Here is a 15,915-nt window from a genome sequence, read left to right on the forward strand (position 1 = left end):
GGCTGGGAGGGGCGGGAGAAAGGGGAAGAGAAGCCACCACACACTATTTTGCCCGGATGTTGTTAACACGAAACATTTTTCACCTGGTACTTACATCAAATCCACCCAGCGCTGTCACATAATTCAAAAGCAAAAGCTCGATTCCCCTTCATTCGTGGTTTCTTCCCGCTCACGTTTGCCCCTCGTAACAGAAAACCGGACTCTGTTTCCTCCTGATTTTCACATGTCTGCCATAAGTCAAGGTCCCTGACAGTTTGCCTGGCTGAACGTGCCTCTGCCGGGCAGGGGAGTGTGTGGCGCGGGGGCGGGGAAGTCGCCTCTTAGCCTGGCAGCCCCGGCCGGGCCCAAGGACACACATGGTGCTGGGCAGCGCCGAGCTGGACTCCCAGCCCGACCTGGGTCCTTCGCAGGCTTCACGACACACAGGGAGGCCCTGGCTTGGGTTTCGAATCAAAGTCTGCAGGCCAGATGAATTCAGTCCCTCACGTGCAGTAGAACTACGCTGACCCCAGAGCCGGTGAGGATATTTATGGAGAGGAAGATGGCGGTGGCAGTAAAGCTCGTCAGCTGGAGTCCCCATTCGCTACCACTTAAAAGGGGTTGATTGTGAGTGGGGCGGAGATGACTTAGAGACAGAGTCCTCCCCTGTCCAGTGGCCCACGGTCTTGGTAAAGTGGACGAGGAGGTGACCGACCGTCATGAAGACGTGCGGCTCCGAGAGAATGTTAGAGTGATGTGAAGTAGGATGCCCGAGCAGATGGCCGAGGGTCAGGACGGATGTCTGCCGCCTGTACAGACTGCCGAACACCCCGCCGGCTGAGCTAGAACGAGACTTTCTTCAAGAGCAGGAAGGAAGGTTTGGGAAGCCTCATTTGGAACCGATGGAGAGAGAGAGAAGCCAGGACAGTGATGAGGCTTCCGCCGTGCGAAGGGGAAGAAGAGAAGCTCGGGGTGGCCTGCAGGGGTGCGAGGAAGAGAAAGCCCAAGGTTGCCTGGGGGCTGCGGCCGTGGGCAGGGCTGATGGCTGGGCTCCCGCCGCCGAGATGACAAGCCAGAATGGCAGCCGGAGGCAAGAGTCTGTCTCTGGGACTCTCCCGCTCCTGGCTGTGCCAGGCAGAACTGGTCATCTTCCACCTACAAGTCCAAGACGCTCCTCTGCGACGCGAGGTGTGTTTACCAGCAGAAAGGACTCGCCCCCAATGGCACCGGGCTGCGACCCGGCGTCACAAACACAGATCTTCCCACGTTGTTAGTGGAGGCAAACGTGTGCGACGCGTAATCCAGACCCAGTCAACACGACGAGATGCGAAACCATCCTAACCTTCGGCACGATGCCGAAGTCCCTCGCACACGGAGCACACCAGAGCAGAGACCTACCTTTCCCGGAGAGAACGCACCCCATATTTCTCTCTGAAAACGAAAGGTGCTACATATAAATTTGATGACATACATTTCTTCAAAGGATTCATTTTTAAAGTGGCCAAAATTACTAACAACCAGGGAAAGTACCGATTTATAAATTATGTTCTCGGCATAATGTATACATTGTGAATTTGCATGCATATTAAATTCGGATAACCAGAAGAGCATAACATTAAGGCTTCAAATTTATATGTGCAAAAGACAGTAAATTCTAACATTCAAATTCTTCCCAGAAAGTATTAACTCCCCACATCCCCTGTGATCGCCACACAGGAAGCTGAGCGATCTCACTGCCCAGCTAGAGACGTCAATAACCTGCGCCCCGCTCCCCCCGATACTCACCACGCAGAGCAGACAAGACCATCTGGCATCGTGTGGGACGGATTTAAGGTGCCGATGTCCCCCAGTTTTTCAAACGATTTTTTTTTTTTACTTAAGAATCTGACGGAAAAGCAAGTATCGCTAAAACGGCCACCACCGAATCGCTCAGAGGATCTTTCTCCACCGTAAAGATGTCGACAGTGAAGAAATGGGGTGACATGCAGCCGACTCTGCTCTTTCACTATCGTGAAAATAAGAGACCTGTGACGGTGGGATTCTGGGCTTCAGCTTGGCGGGCCGCAGTGCCAGCTGCCTGGGCCAACACTAGCCTAGACGATGCTATAAAGGTGTTTGGTAGACGTGATGACATTGCCAATCTTTAGGTAAAGAAGGTGACCCTGGATACTCAAGTGGGCTTCATCCAAACAGCCGAAGGCCTTACGAGCAAAACCTGAGCTTGCAGGAGGCGCAATCGTGCCTCAAGGCTGGGACGTGGAAACCCCGCCTGTGTTTACAGCCTGCAGCTCTGCCCTGCGAGTTCCGAGCCTGCCAGCTCCCACAGCTGTCAGCCAACTCCTTAAAAGAAATCTCTTAACACATGTACACTACGTGCACATGCATACGCGTGCGCGCACGCCCACGCGCATATCCACTGATCCGTTTCTCTGGAAAACCCTGACGGATACAAGAGTCAAAGGGGTCCCCAACTTCGGACTAACCAAGTACAGTGTTATCATCAATCCTGGTGGGTGGCGAGTGTGGTTGATTTTGATTACAATGTAAAAATTAATGTATTCTCTTACTTAAAAAGTTTTTATTGACATATAACTGACATATAACATTGTATCAGTGTCAGGTGTATATTCGATATACATATATGCTGGGAAATGGTCACAATCCACCACTACGCATAGTTAAAGAATGTTTCTCCTTGTGATGAGACTTAACTGTCATTAACTGTCGTCACCATGCCACACGTTACATCCCAGGACCGACTGACTTTACAACTGGAAGTCTGCCTCTTTTGACCACCTTCGCCCGCTTTTGATTGGGTCGTTTGTTTAAATAGCCCCACCACTGCGGAGTGGAGTATTTTCTTTAAAATTTCCTTCCTGATGCTCATTTTAAAAATTTAGGGGGTCGACTCTAAGAAGAGTAAGGGTGCATTGAATTTTCAAATGGAGAGAAGTTCAAGAAAATCTTTCTGGTGGTGGAACGTCTGCTCAGCCGTGCCAGTTTGGGGGCTCTCTTTCCTGTATCTGGACTGTGAATTCTCTGCAGAGGTGAAGTCTTGGTGTAGGGGATGGGGCGTGAATCTGTCCCTTCATTTATGGCCTAAAAGCGCAAATCGTACTGTCAGCTCTAATGAAGCAAATACCCATTTCGAGTGCAGCTCAAACAATCTCACGGGGTGAGTGCCACGCTGAGGGCTCCTTCTCTGGCTCACAAAGCAGCTCACACCACCTCCTCCCAAGCCTCTATCTTTCCTTCTCTCTGCGACATGGGGTGCTTGGCCAAACACCCAGATCCAGTTGCTGTGTGGGCATCGATGCTCGCAAGCCCGTGCCTCCTCCTGTAACCTCTAGCTCCGACCCCACGCCTTCACTGACTGCTGTCCTGGTATCTCCTGGGAGCGGACGGGCTGAGGGGAAAGGTCACTGCACATGCAGAGGAGGACTGGTTGACTTAACAAATTCCTATCTTTTGCAAACTGTTTCATTTCCCCGGTTCCGTGACTTGCAGGCTGGGAAGAGACTTGACCTGTTCCCGAAGCCATCGGGTCACTGGCTGCACAGTCTTCTGGACGCTCTGCTCGTTTCCTTTCTTTCTTTGGACCGTTAAGGGGACGAGGGGTTCTCCAAGGCAGCGACCCAGCCTCGACTGAAAGTTACCTGTGACTTTACTTTCTGTCTTTTCTGTCGATCCTGTCACCAAGCCCAGTCCCTGTCCCTTCTGACCTTGCTCCAGCCTCTTCCTCCGCCTCCGAGTTACTGTATAACTCGCAGCGAGAATCATCTCCCCCAAATGTCATTTTGATGATGTCGCTTGTCGCCCCGTGTTCCAAATGCTTCAGACATCTCTTCTTGAATTTCAGCGCAGATCTAAAAGTCCACCGGCTGGCGCCTCCCTTCCCGACAATCCCCCTAGCCGTGCGCCCTCTCTGCTCTGCGGGTCCTTTACTGAACCCTCCCTCCCCATTACGCATCCCCTTCCCGCTGTCCTGCCAATGTCCAGTCAGAACGGGCATCTCGCAACCCTACAAAATGACACCTGTTCATCTTCTACTGGGAACATTCAAGGTCTGATGGGTTTCCTGGGTCCCAAATAATGAGTTCGTCCTGCTTTTCCACCGTTCCGAACTCAGATCATAAGGTTGGGTTCACCTCTCGCTCACAACCAGGAAATCCGGGGGTAAAAAAGCTGAGAACTGCCTGAGTGATCACTATCTCGACTTCATCTGAAAGCACCGCTATTTTCGCCATTCTCATTCGAAGTCTCAAATGAGAAACCTCCCCCCAACTGGCAAATTCTCTTAGACTTGTCATCCCCTCTACACGAATATTGGGCATGGGTATCAGAATACACTTCCCATTGTGATTTATGCGCGTGTTACACATAGTTATGGCTATGTGTTTTGAAAGTTGTTTTTTAAATATGTAATAGCCATTAAATGGATCGAGCAACATTCTGCTCCTTATTAACGAGTAAGAAGTCACCCTAGCACTTTCTGCGAGTATTTGCAATTGTAATCGGTACTGCGGGCAGAAAGAATGTCAGTGTTTGTCAGTCATCAGTAGCAAAAATGGAAATTTCTAAAAAATTTAGACTCGAAAGTTCAGCTGCATTAATCTCCTTCTAATGCAAGCGGGGACTATTTTCTAGGATTTGGAGTGGCTTAACATCATCAAGACATGTCACAGGCTTCGCCCCAATGATTCGGTGCACACCACGCATTACTCCGAACCTCTCGGAAGAGGCGACGAGATGTCACAATGAGAGCCTCTGAAGAACAAAAGGAGAAACGGGCTAAAAGTATAGAACCCTTGAGAGGGTTTTGAGGACATGTTAGTGGCCTGAGAAATAAGAACAAATCCGCAGGCGCATTCGCGAAGCAGAGAACGAAAGCCTGTCGTCCCCACGGTCGGCCTGGGACACGAAGGCCACCGGATGGACCGCTCTCCGTCCTCTGCCGGGGAGAGGGCGCTCTGCTCTGTCTCGAGCACCCTCTTCTTCTCCAGCTAATTTACTGACTCTTCTCCTGAAACACTTACTGACTTCCCGAGGAGCACGTAAAAGGGACAGCGGGAAAATAATCAGTCGAAGATTCAAAGCACAGGCTATACATAGTCCCCACTCATTCCAACGTCTCCTTATCCTTTTGTTAAAAATTGAAGTTTGCTTTTTTTGTTTTTTTTTCTCCGATGCACTGTCCATTTCTTTATCTTAATTCTTGAGACAAATGGTAAAATGTAGCATGTAGGTAATCCATAAATAGCCTCTGAATTTAAGATGTAGACCATATTCTACAACTGGATACGTTTGACTGTCGCCTCATGAAAACAGCTGAAAACGGCTCTCTCCAATGCCTGGATACGTCCAAAGGTCTGGAAAATCTAAGGTGACCACATGAGAGATTTTTTTTTTTCAATGAGTTGCTATGTATACCAATTCATTCGCAACTCAGATCCAACAGTTAAACAGCCCCAGGCCCCGAGGTTAACTGCCTTCAGCTCTTTAAGGCATTATTCTGGACTCCGCTTCTACATCTGGAAATCGGGGCTTCGCAACTAGCAGCTCCTGGCACACCGCTGTGCTACAAGTTGGTTCCAGGTTTGCTGTGAAGCTCTGACACCCCTCGGCCACAGGGAGCAGGTGGGGCCTGTGGCAGCTGGCACCTCGGCACAGGTCACACCTGGCCTTCGGTTTGCAGAGACACAGCCCTCACTGCTCTGAGAGAGGCATTAAACTCACCCCCGAACACCGGCTTCGACGGGCTGCTGCACAGGGCGCCACTGGCCATCGTGGGAGGGAGCCGGCAAAGTTGCTGGAGTTCTCATCCCAGACAGACAAGGTACCACAGGCTGAAGGTGGGGGTTCTAGAAAGTTGGGGAGGTGGAACTGGAGGGCAAAGGTATAGGGAACGGCTTCCCACATCCTCTCCTTAGAGGTTTCAGATCCTTCTTCCCATCTAAGGCGAATGTGATCTTTCATTGGCATCCATGGGGTGACTGCTCTCAGGATGAAAGTGCCTTTTACAAATTAGGGCCTCATTATTATTTTTAATTACTTCACAGGAAAAAATTAAACGGGAAGGATCAGAGTGTTGCATTCACCTAACAAAGGAAAGGATTAAAGCTATTGAATTTTTAAAATATAATTTTAACTGCTGTAACAATGAAATTTTTTGGTGAAATGGCTTGAATTCTTTTATTACTCCTGGTATAGTATCTGACAGTAACTAACAAAAAATTCAAAGAGAATCCTTCAAATCTTGATCGAGAATTATATTTAGTTATTTCGGGCATAAAAGCAGTATAAATAGAAGGTATGTTCATGAAAGCCAGGGCAAGTTTTTCATTAGAAAATTGGAAAATATTCGATTTGGAAGTCCCATATCTATACAATATTCCCCAAATATTGTCCCTAGCTTGGGACAGTCTCAGTTTCTATGTGTGCCATAATGAGGCCAAATTAATCAGCACTGAAATGTAAATAGCATGCTTACATGTTATGGTTTTGGATTTTAGGTGTCGCCTGTTGGCCTCCCAGTGAGGAATATGAGGGCTCCTTTTTCATATCCATGCCCCACATTCCCATCCTCCCAGAACTCCATCGCAGTTCTGAACATCCATTTTTACAAATCACCACAGCGACGGAGACACGGTTAGCAGCTGCGTCACGTAATGATCTAAGATTGCATTTCCTTTTCTCGTCACTTTTCCTAACTAAGGATAAGGTCCTATATACTTGTCATAAAACCGTCATCCCAAAGCCTCTTCACGTCGATAAAGCTCCTCTCAGCACAAACACGTCGGGGGTTTTACCAGCTTCGCCATCTGGAAGTCTCCCCTGAACCTCTCTCTCCTCCTCCTCCAGGGTGTTGATCACGAGTCCTAGTTGATCACTAGGCTGGCTTCTGTGGTGGTCCTGTCACTGGGATCCTGGGTGCCCATTTTTATCGAATTGCACTGCCATCCACTAATACACACCGCAGTGTGGTAGAGTTTCGTGATGAGGTATTCGTCTCACCGTTTAATCTGGAAACGTCCATCTTTGGTTGCGGGGGATTTTGTTGAATTATTCCTGACAGTTTTCTGTCCGTTTTCCATATTCTCTCAGTCTGGTGTTACTACTTTGGACCTCGCAGACCAATCCTATAAGCGTCTTACTCTTTCTATATTACTTTCTATTCTTTCTCTTTTTACTTCGCTTTCTGGGACATTTCCTTAACTGTCTCGAGTAATCCTTACAAATTCTGTTCTGTTTCATGGTGGCAAGATCGGCCCTTATCTTTCTGAAGATACTGATGTCTTCTTCCTCCAAAGTTTCTGTTTTCTCCAAGTTGCTTTTTTTACTTTTTTCTGTTTGCATGTTTTCGTTACTGTCTCTCATGACGGAGACTTTCCTTAAACGTCTGATGGTCCTTGGCTGTCTGTGGATCCTTCAGGGTGGAGAAATGGGAAGTCGACAGGCAGGCTGCGGGGAAGGGTGGTCGTAGATTCGAGGTTTATTTTGGGATTGCTCTGGTCAGGCCTCTTCGTATCTCTGGTCTCTGTATCTCTGAGTTGTGTCTGAAGGTCGGAGCTCCAGGTATCCTGGAGTCTCTCACAGGCAGGGGCAGGAAGAAGGTGGCCGTGGGCCCCAGGATTTGGAATAACAGAACGATCTCCGTGATTTCAAGACTATATAGACTACCGCTTTTCCCGTTTCCTGACACTGTCTAGTCTAGAAACCTTCCATTTTATCATCGCTATGGAAAAAAAAATAAATAAGTAAAATCCCCATTCTTCTGTTGGGAGAGGAAGAGGGGCAGTTACGTGCTTGAATGAAGTTGGGAAGCAGACTTGAACTTCCAACCAGCACTCCTAGTTTGAATCCTGTCTTCGCTCTCATTTCTGAGGGGTTCTCGTTGCTGAACATTCCTGAGCTTTTCCAGAGTTCATCGGGATAAGCTGGACTCCTTCTTCCTTTTTCCTCTGCCAGATGAAAATTCCACTTTCTCAGGCCAACTCAGTAAGCCCCTCCCATCCATCTATGTCCCAGGCTCCAGAGCACTGTGGCTGCTGCCTCGTTTCTCTGTTCTTATGGGCGTGTGCCTTTAAGAGAGATCCCTTGAGACGTCATTTTAACAGAGTATCGGGAAGAGCCAGGAACTAAAACATATCATCTTGAAGCTGAAACCTATCCGTCACTCCCTCATCCTTTCACTTTGATGCTGAAATGGAGTCGCTCAATTTTTTATTTTTTTTTTTTTTCAATATTAAGACAAGGCCCGACGTTCAGGAGGGAAAAGTTTCAAGGAAAACATCGATTCGAGGATTTAGGTGAACCTGCGTTTCGTAGCTGCGCGCTCTCACAAGCTAATACGTCTCATCGCCCCAACGACGCGGGGCGCCGGGGGAAGTATCAGGAGGTCCTTATTTCATAAGAGCCTCTAAGAATTCTCAAATTATTGATAATCAACCTAAAAGAGCGCATCAGAGGGGAGAGACACCAGGCAAACGAGTGGAATGATAAGACCGAGGAAAAAAGGGCTAAAACTCAGTGTCGAAAAATAAGCGTTACAGACATTTCTCCTGCAGAGTTTGCATAACGTGTATTAGACATAAAGTGATCAACGGACTGAGGAATAAAATTTATTTCACGCAGACTAAGGCTGCTGGCATCAGAAAAAAACAAAAAACAAAAAAACAAAAAAACAAACAGCTCTCCCGTTTACAATACAGCTGCTTCAAGTCTTTATTCTGTTTTTTACCACAGTGTGTCATTCAGATTTTTGAAATAACTTTTTTTAAAAACCAGTTTAGTTCACCACAGACTTGTGAAAACAGATATAGTAATACGCTGTATTTTTTCAGTGACGCTCTCACGGAGACCGAAAACACCATTTGTATTGAAAGAACTGTTATTATTGTGCATATGCACCTCTGTAGCTGCCATCGCCACCTGTGCTACTGAAATAATTATCTTCACAACACGGCTTTTGATAACGCGCAGTGTTAAGAAATATAACTACGGCCTTAGGCTGAACTGACTCTTAACTGACTGGACACGGATCCAAAAAGAAAGATTCCAGGGAGAACACTGTGCATCTTCGAAACGCAATAGGACGATGAGGGGACAAAAATGATAATTTTTTTTGTTATTTGTTTTATTATCCCGTCTGGGCGGGTGGGTAGGGGGAGCTCAGTGCGGGTGGGCAGTGGGAGGCGTCTCGATGCAAAAGCTCTTCAAAGCCATCTAGTGGGCAACGGACTCTAAGAAAAACGAGCCTATGACTCTGTGGACAAGGAAGAGACACCAAAGTTTTCTGAAAAGGAAGAAACTTCATCAAAATGATGCTTCAAAAAAAAAAAAAAATGCAATCTGCCAGTATTCTACAGGGCAGCAAGTTCGGTGACAACAAACAGTTCTGACCCTAAGTCATGGAACACTGGCCCCGAGGGCCTGGCAGCAGAAATGTGCAAGAGCTCCCGGCAGAGATGGATGGGGGCGAGTGGCCGACCCCCGCGGGACCGTTAGATGCAGTCGGCCAAGTGGCGGGAACGGGCTGCATCAGCACCGACGGCGGCCTGAAACTCGGGCTGCCTTTTCGTTAATTCGAGAAACACTCACTGAGTATCTACTATGTGTGAGGCAGACGGTCTTTTCTCATCATTCGTCTCATTATCTTTAAAGGCGAAATATAAAAAATTCCAGTCCATCGATTTCACAGACTGACTGATGGTCTCCTGTAAGAATGGTGGATCGATTCTGTTTATAGACAGCAATCTCAATGCCTCCATCACGCTCTTCTCTTCCAACGCGCAGGGTCCAATCGACTTGAGGGCCGACTCGATACAAAGAGCAGAAGAAAAACATTACGAGAACAAGGTCCATTAGGCCCAATATTGCCTCAATTACTTTAATTCCATTATTCCTGTTCGTATGACTTCTGTAATCGATATCTCCCTTCAGTTATTCATGTTTATTTACCCTTTTCAAAATTGCAAGTAACAGGATTATGGTCTTTTGAGCTCAGTGGCAATAGACTGTCATCAATATATTTCTGAATTTGTGATTGTCTCCAGATCCGCAACCGAGGAGAATGAAATTAAATCAAGTTTTCCAGAGGCCATCTTGTACAAAGATGCAGAGCATCATAATGCAGGACAGGTGCTTTTACCTGGTAATGTCACTTGTCACTCACCGTCAAGACCGATCACATGTGGCTTAACGGCTTCCTAACTTTCTTCTTCCCACGTCTAAGCCCAAAGGCAGTGTAACTAGTTTTCAAAGTGGACACCTCACTGCTTCCTGTTCACTAGAATCCTTCTACCTTCACAGACAATTATTCTGCAAGAGTTTCCTCTGGACGTTTCATTAACCACTGCCTCGTCCAAATTAAAGGAACCGCCTCCCTCCACTGAACAAACACCAAGGCAGAGCCCCCCGTGTGCAAGACACTGCACTTACGGGAGAAACGGCATACACGACAGGTAGACAGCCCTTCCCTTCCACACCCAGCAGTCCTTCTGAGAGTGTCACAACTAACTTGTGACATAAGTGAAAACTATGGAGAGTCCATAGAAAGTTCTCCTGAAGTCCAGAAGGGGCAAAGTTACTGGTGAGTGGAGAAAAAGTTTCATAAAGAGTACGAATTTGAGTGATATCTTGAAGGATGGGGGGACCGTGAAGACAGAAGCTAGGAAGGGGGAGGAACTGTTGTGGGGAGCAAAGCAGGCAACCTGGGCTTGAGTAGGTGATTTCCAGAGTAAATAAGAGACAGAAAAGGCTGAGATCTTCGAGTGCCAGCTTAGGAACGCCTGACTTCCCTCTAGAACAGGGGACCCCAACCCCCAGGCCACAGACTGATACTGGTCCGTGGCCTGTTAAGAACCAAGCCACACAGCAGGAAGTGAGAGGCAAGTAAGTGAAGCTTCATCCGTATCTGCAGCCGCTCCCCAGCGCCAGCATCACCGCCTCGGCTCCGCCTCGGATCATCAGGCATTAGGCAGATGCTCATGGGAGCACCGGTCCTTGGTGCCACTAGATTCGGAGACCGCTGCTCTAGAAGGAGGAGTTTGGCAGAAGACCAGCAGCCTTTACACAGCCAGCTGGCTGCAGCAGGCAGGAGGGTCCGAAGCCAACTGCAATCTGTAGACACGAGGCAGAGAGGGAGGCTCGGCAGTACGTAAGGGACCTCCGAGACTTGGTTCCTGCCTCCCTGCGGAACCTCGACGTCATCCTCCTACATCATGCCCCAGATCGCCCCATCCGCAAGGTGTACAAAGACACACCTGGCCCCCTGACCCCTCCTTGCTAAGCCCCCACCCTCCATCTCCTTCAGAATGTTCTCGGTCCACCGCGCCTGTCCACCTGGAAAAGTTCTACTCCTTCCAACCTCCACTCAAATCCCATCTTCCCTACAAAGCATTCCCTGCCTCCGAGAAGCCGAGCGAGCTGCTCTTCTCCATACGTAAGGTGTACTTAGTACACAGCTCCGTTGCAGTGGCAATTTCTACACCATCGTTTCCACCTAAATTAGAATGTCCTTGATGTTGTCCCCGGAGCAATATTTCGCCCCACGTGAGAAAGATGATGTATGAATGAATGAATGACAAAACAACAGACAAAGGAACAGGCTGAATGGTTGTACGAATAAGAAAGGAATAAAAAAAAAAAACCCCAAAAACGAAAAGCCTGGAAAAGGATGCTCGCAAGGTGAAGAGAAGAAAAGTGAAAATAGGGAAGAATTATAGAACCTTGACAGAACTCAGGGATAACGAGCTGCAGGAGAAGCGAGAGATGAAGCAGACCGCCTCTGAGTTCTCCGTCAGAAGCCCACTGCCCCACATCATCGGCTCAAGAGCACCGGACATAAACCCACGAGACGCGAAGAAGCAACCATCAAGAGACAGAGGCAGAAGAAACACCCAGAGAGAACGAACACCGAGATTCGTATTTTAACTTACCCACGTGCTGCACTTACGGGAGAAATTTGGATAGAATCTCGATTCGAAGTGTAATTAATTTAATTTAAATATCTCCCAGGTATCCATAAAGACGTTCTAATTTCAGAAGTCTAAAAAAGATGGCCACGTTAATTACTAACTAAAAAGACGTGGAAATCATTTCCCCTTTTTTTAAAATCAGAGTTTGACAATGAATACGTTTATTATCAATCACGCAGAGCTCCGACAGCTGAATTGTCAGAAATCTAAAATTAGTGTAGCTGGAGAACGCAAAACGGAAGTGGGAAAAGACTAAGCAACAATAAATTCTTTTTCAGGGCACTAGAGGTTTTATTTCCGGTTTGTTTTTTCTTTACTAGCAGAGAAGTTAGGTACCGATGAAATCAGGCACACGTAAAATAACCCGGTTATTAAGATTTCTTCGACCGCTGTCATTGTAGTGGTGCGTACACACTGCAGAGCACGAAGCAGGGTGTTCAAGGGCAGTTTCATGGCCAGAAAGCGACTGCGCACTGAACTCTAAGTGTCACTGCCGAGGGGCTAGTCTACCGTCACTCTGATATGCTCCTTGTGTGACAAATACAAATTAACTGTTTTAATTTTAGTGAAGCCTTAAACGTTCTCGCAAACCAAACAAGCAGGAGACCCGCGTGATCAGTCACAGAAGTCTCTAACAAAGGGTAGTAAGCGCTTGGACAAAACGGACCAGAAGAGGAAGCAGTGGAGGCCCCAGGATGGCGTCACCCCTCTGTACAGGACATTTGGGGGAACCGAGCCTGCGCGCATCACACACCCCAGAAATGGATGTCCTTTGATGTGCCAATTTTCTTCGGATCAATGTCAGGGTGAAAAAATGCTAAAACGAGTTTCTATTGTCACCTGCGTTTTTACTACCCGTCATGGTCTTATAAATCCAGGGCTGTCTAGGCCAGTGCTATCCCTTGACCGTGAGTCCCCCTTGGGAATGAGGGGTCGGGATGTTGTAAGTCCACTGTTCCAGCCGCCTGCTGCTCAGCCTCGGGCAGGCAGGGCCTGAGCCACAGTCAGAGTCTAGAGGCCGGCCTGCCCACACGTAGCGCTAGCCAAGGGCTGACAGGAAGTCATGGGCCCTAAAGATGCATGCTTCGCTCTCGGAGGAAATCCCACTGGCCTTTGACCTCTCACAGCAGAAGGCTTCTTTCTGTTACGAAGAGGTACTTCTTTCTTGGAAGTAAGAGCAGATATGGTCTGAAAGCTCTACACTTACAGAATACAAGGGCTTTCTAAATAAACATCTCTAAACAGGATCATTTAAGCGCTACCTTGAGACCAGAATCCTTATATTTTATCGGCGGTCAAATCTAAACACTCAAAAGATATACCTTCTAATGATTTTGATCTAAAGACGCACAGAAAAGAGAGAAGACGTAACTAGAGCAGATCTGTTTCAGGATAGTGTTTATAGATTAGTGGTAGGGAATAAAACATTAAATTTAATAAGAGTGAGTGCGAGGCGATGCGGTTGGAAGGAAAGACTAGCCTGCCTAAGTCTGATTTAAATGGTATTGAATGAGCTGGAAAGATATCTTGATGTACTGACACAGGCAGCATGTAAATTGGCAGTTCAGCCTGCGAGGCCCACAGAGAATGCAGGGCTCACTCGCACAGAGCGTTCTATTTTCTAAAAATGCTACTCGCTTTTGCCTTAACGGGAAAAATCTTACCGCATTTACGATGCTGTTTAACTTGGACACCTCTGAAAGTAAGAGTTCACTGAGGACAAGGGTCAGTGTAACACCTGCCCACCTCTGGTCACTGCACTTGACCTTTTAAAATCACAGACTTTGCCATTCGCTCATTCGACCAATATGAAGCAACAGGCACTGCGCGAGTCTCCTGAGGGGTTCACCAAAAGGAATTAAGCCTTCTTCCCTAAGACAGGGTTATGGGTTGAAGCGTGTATTCCAAAAAGATGCGGAAGTCCTCATTTCTCATATATGTAAAGGGGACTCTGTTTAGAAGTCGAGTCTTTGCAGAGGGTTGAGTTACGATGAGGTGATGAAAACGGTCCCTAATCCACTATGACAGGTATCCTGACAAAAAGAGGAAATTTGAACACAGAGACAGACAGACGTAGAAGGAAGTCAACGTAAAGACACAAGGAGAAGATGCTCACCTAAGGCCAGGAACACCCGAGGCCACCAGAAGCTAGGAGAAAGTTCTGAAACATATTCTTCCTCGAAACTCTCAGGAGGAACCAATGCTGTTTATACTCCGATCTTGGATTTCCAGCCTCCTGACCCGTGAGATGAGTGTCTGTCATTTCGGCCACCCGGTCTGTGCTAATTCCTTAGGGCCACCAGAGAAAACTAACACAGACTGGATCACAAAAGAAGTGTGGCCAATCACGAGATCGCCACGGTCCACAGAACTCGTCCTGTGGCTCTATCTACAGACGCTTCCACTCAGCTAATGAGGCCAGTGCGGTCACTGGACCACCGGGCACCACCTTCTACACCGCCTCTTCCATCAGCTCCATGGAAGAAAACAATGGCTCATAGTCTATGCAGAGGCCGACCCAGTGGGGACTGTTTAATCCTCTAAAAAGATGATTAGAAAGAAACAGAAGCAATAAAGGTTAATGGAAAATTAATCTTGGTGACCTATTTGGGTAAATCAAAGTTGTGAGACATGCGTTTGTTTTAAAAGAAAATGCAAAGAATATTTAGAACAGCAACTTCAGATAAAGGGACAGAGATAAGACTTTAATTAGAAGAGTCTTCAGTAGTCGCATATTTACATAACTATTGAAAAGATAAAAGCCTTCTGATAAGGTAATAATGATGAGCCATAGTAATCATTCTACCTTAACTCTGTAGGAGCGGGAAAGAGAGTTCGGGTGACCAGTCCTATTTCCTTACTGGTTGTTTACAGAGGTTTGCTGCAGGTGCTTTGCTGATGCTCCCTGGCGCACGTGGTCACTGAGATATGACAGGCCCTCTGCGCCCCAGGCATAAGTGAGTAAAACACGCGTCAGAGAATGATGTCAGTGGGATGACTGAGCTGAGTCACTTCTCACACAGTGACAAACGTCCTGCCCTGAGTCCCGCTGGTCACTTGCTGTCCATGCCAGCCTCTTACCTGACCACGGCGAGCTCTCTCTCCTCCACGTGTTATAAATACAATATCATGCTGGCCGCAAAGGACCTGTAAAAGAAAGGCCATCTCGTTAGAAAAACACTTCGAACATCAAATTCAGAGAGCTGCCTGAACACACGTAAGTGGACCCAAGGCTTCACTTGCCAAGTTCAGGCTGCGCACTGCCCTCTCCCGTTGCCAGCTCGCTGTCCTTACAGAAGGAAGGCCTCTGCATGGTGCTAACCTGGTGACAACCGGGAAATGTGAAGGTCTCATCACGGACACAGCCTCGGAGCTGTCAATCATCCGGAGAATATTTCTGCTTTAAAAGTGGTCTTTATCACTAAAGCAGCTAGGGCCAGGGCCTCCCGATCTGAGAAAGCCTAAACAAGGAAAGCTCTTGGTTCTTTAAGGTAATATAACCTAGTGTCATTTGAAAGCAGTTTCGGGGGCTGGCCCGTATAGGATCACATTTTTAAGTGTGAAAAAGACTTCTTGCCAGTTTCCAAGACGAAAGATGACTTTGGGACTTAAAACTTAAACCTGGTGGAAGGACAGACCGCACAGCACAGCCCGGGATGGCAGCTGCCACACGGGAAGGTCAGCACAAACGCCAGGCCACAGAGGAGGGCGCTGGGCTATGACGGCACCTGAACCACACCAGGGACACTGGGAAGGCTTCCCGGGCTGAGCTTCCTAAAGAGAAGAGGAAAGATTTTTCGAGACGGAGCCCTCCGTTAGGCACAGTGAGTGTGGCGCTGACTTAGGCCAAGTTCCCAGACCAGTAACAAAAGAGTCAGCTACCTTCCTTAGAAAAACTATGGGATCATGACTTTACAGTTTTTTTTTTTTGTTTTTTTTCCCAACCACTTTGAATAGC

General features: G+C 47.5%; 1 long non-coding RNA gene across 1 annotated transcript in view; it reads right to left on the reverse strand.

Moving 5' to 3' along the window:
- Window positions 1–15,107, reverse strand: part of LOC112482155 — a 53,700-nt gene extending 38,593 nt beyond the window's left edge. Inside the window, exon 1 of the long non-coding RNA XR_003047212.1 lies at window positions 15,039–15,107. This is a non-coding gene — a long non-coding RNA (uncharacterized LOC112482155). The remainder of the gene's footprint in view (window positions 1–15,038) is intronic.
- Between the last annotated feature and the right edge of the window lie 808 nt (window positions 15,108–15,915).

This window comes from Pteropus alecto, unplaced genomic scaffold, assembly GCF_000325575.1.
Source record: "Pteropus alecto unplaced genomic scaffold, ASM32557v1 scaffold35, whole genome shotgun sequence".
Lineage (NCBI taxonomy): Eukaryota > Metazoa > Chordata > Mammalia > Chiroptera > Pteropodidae > Pteropus > Pteropus alecto.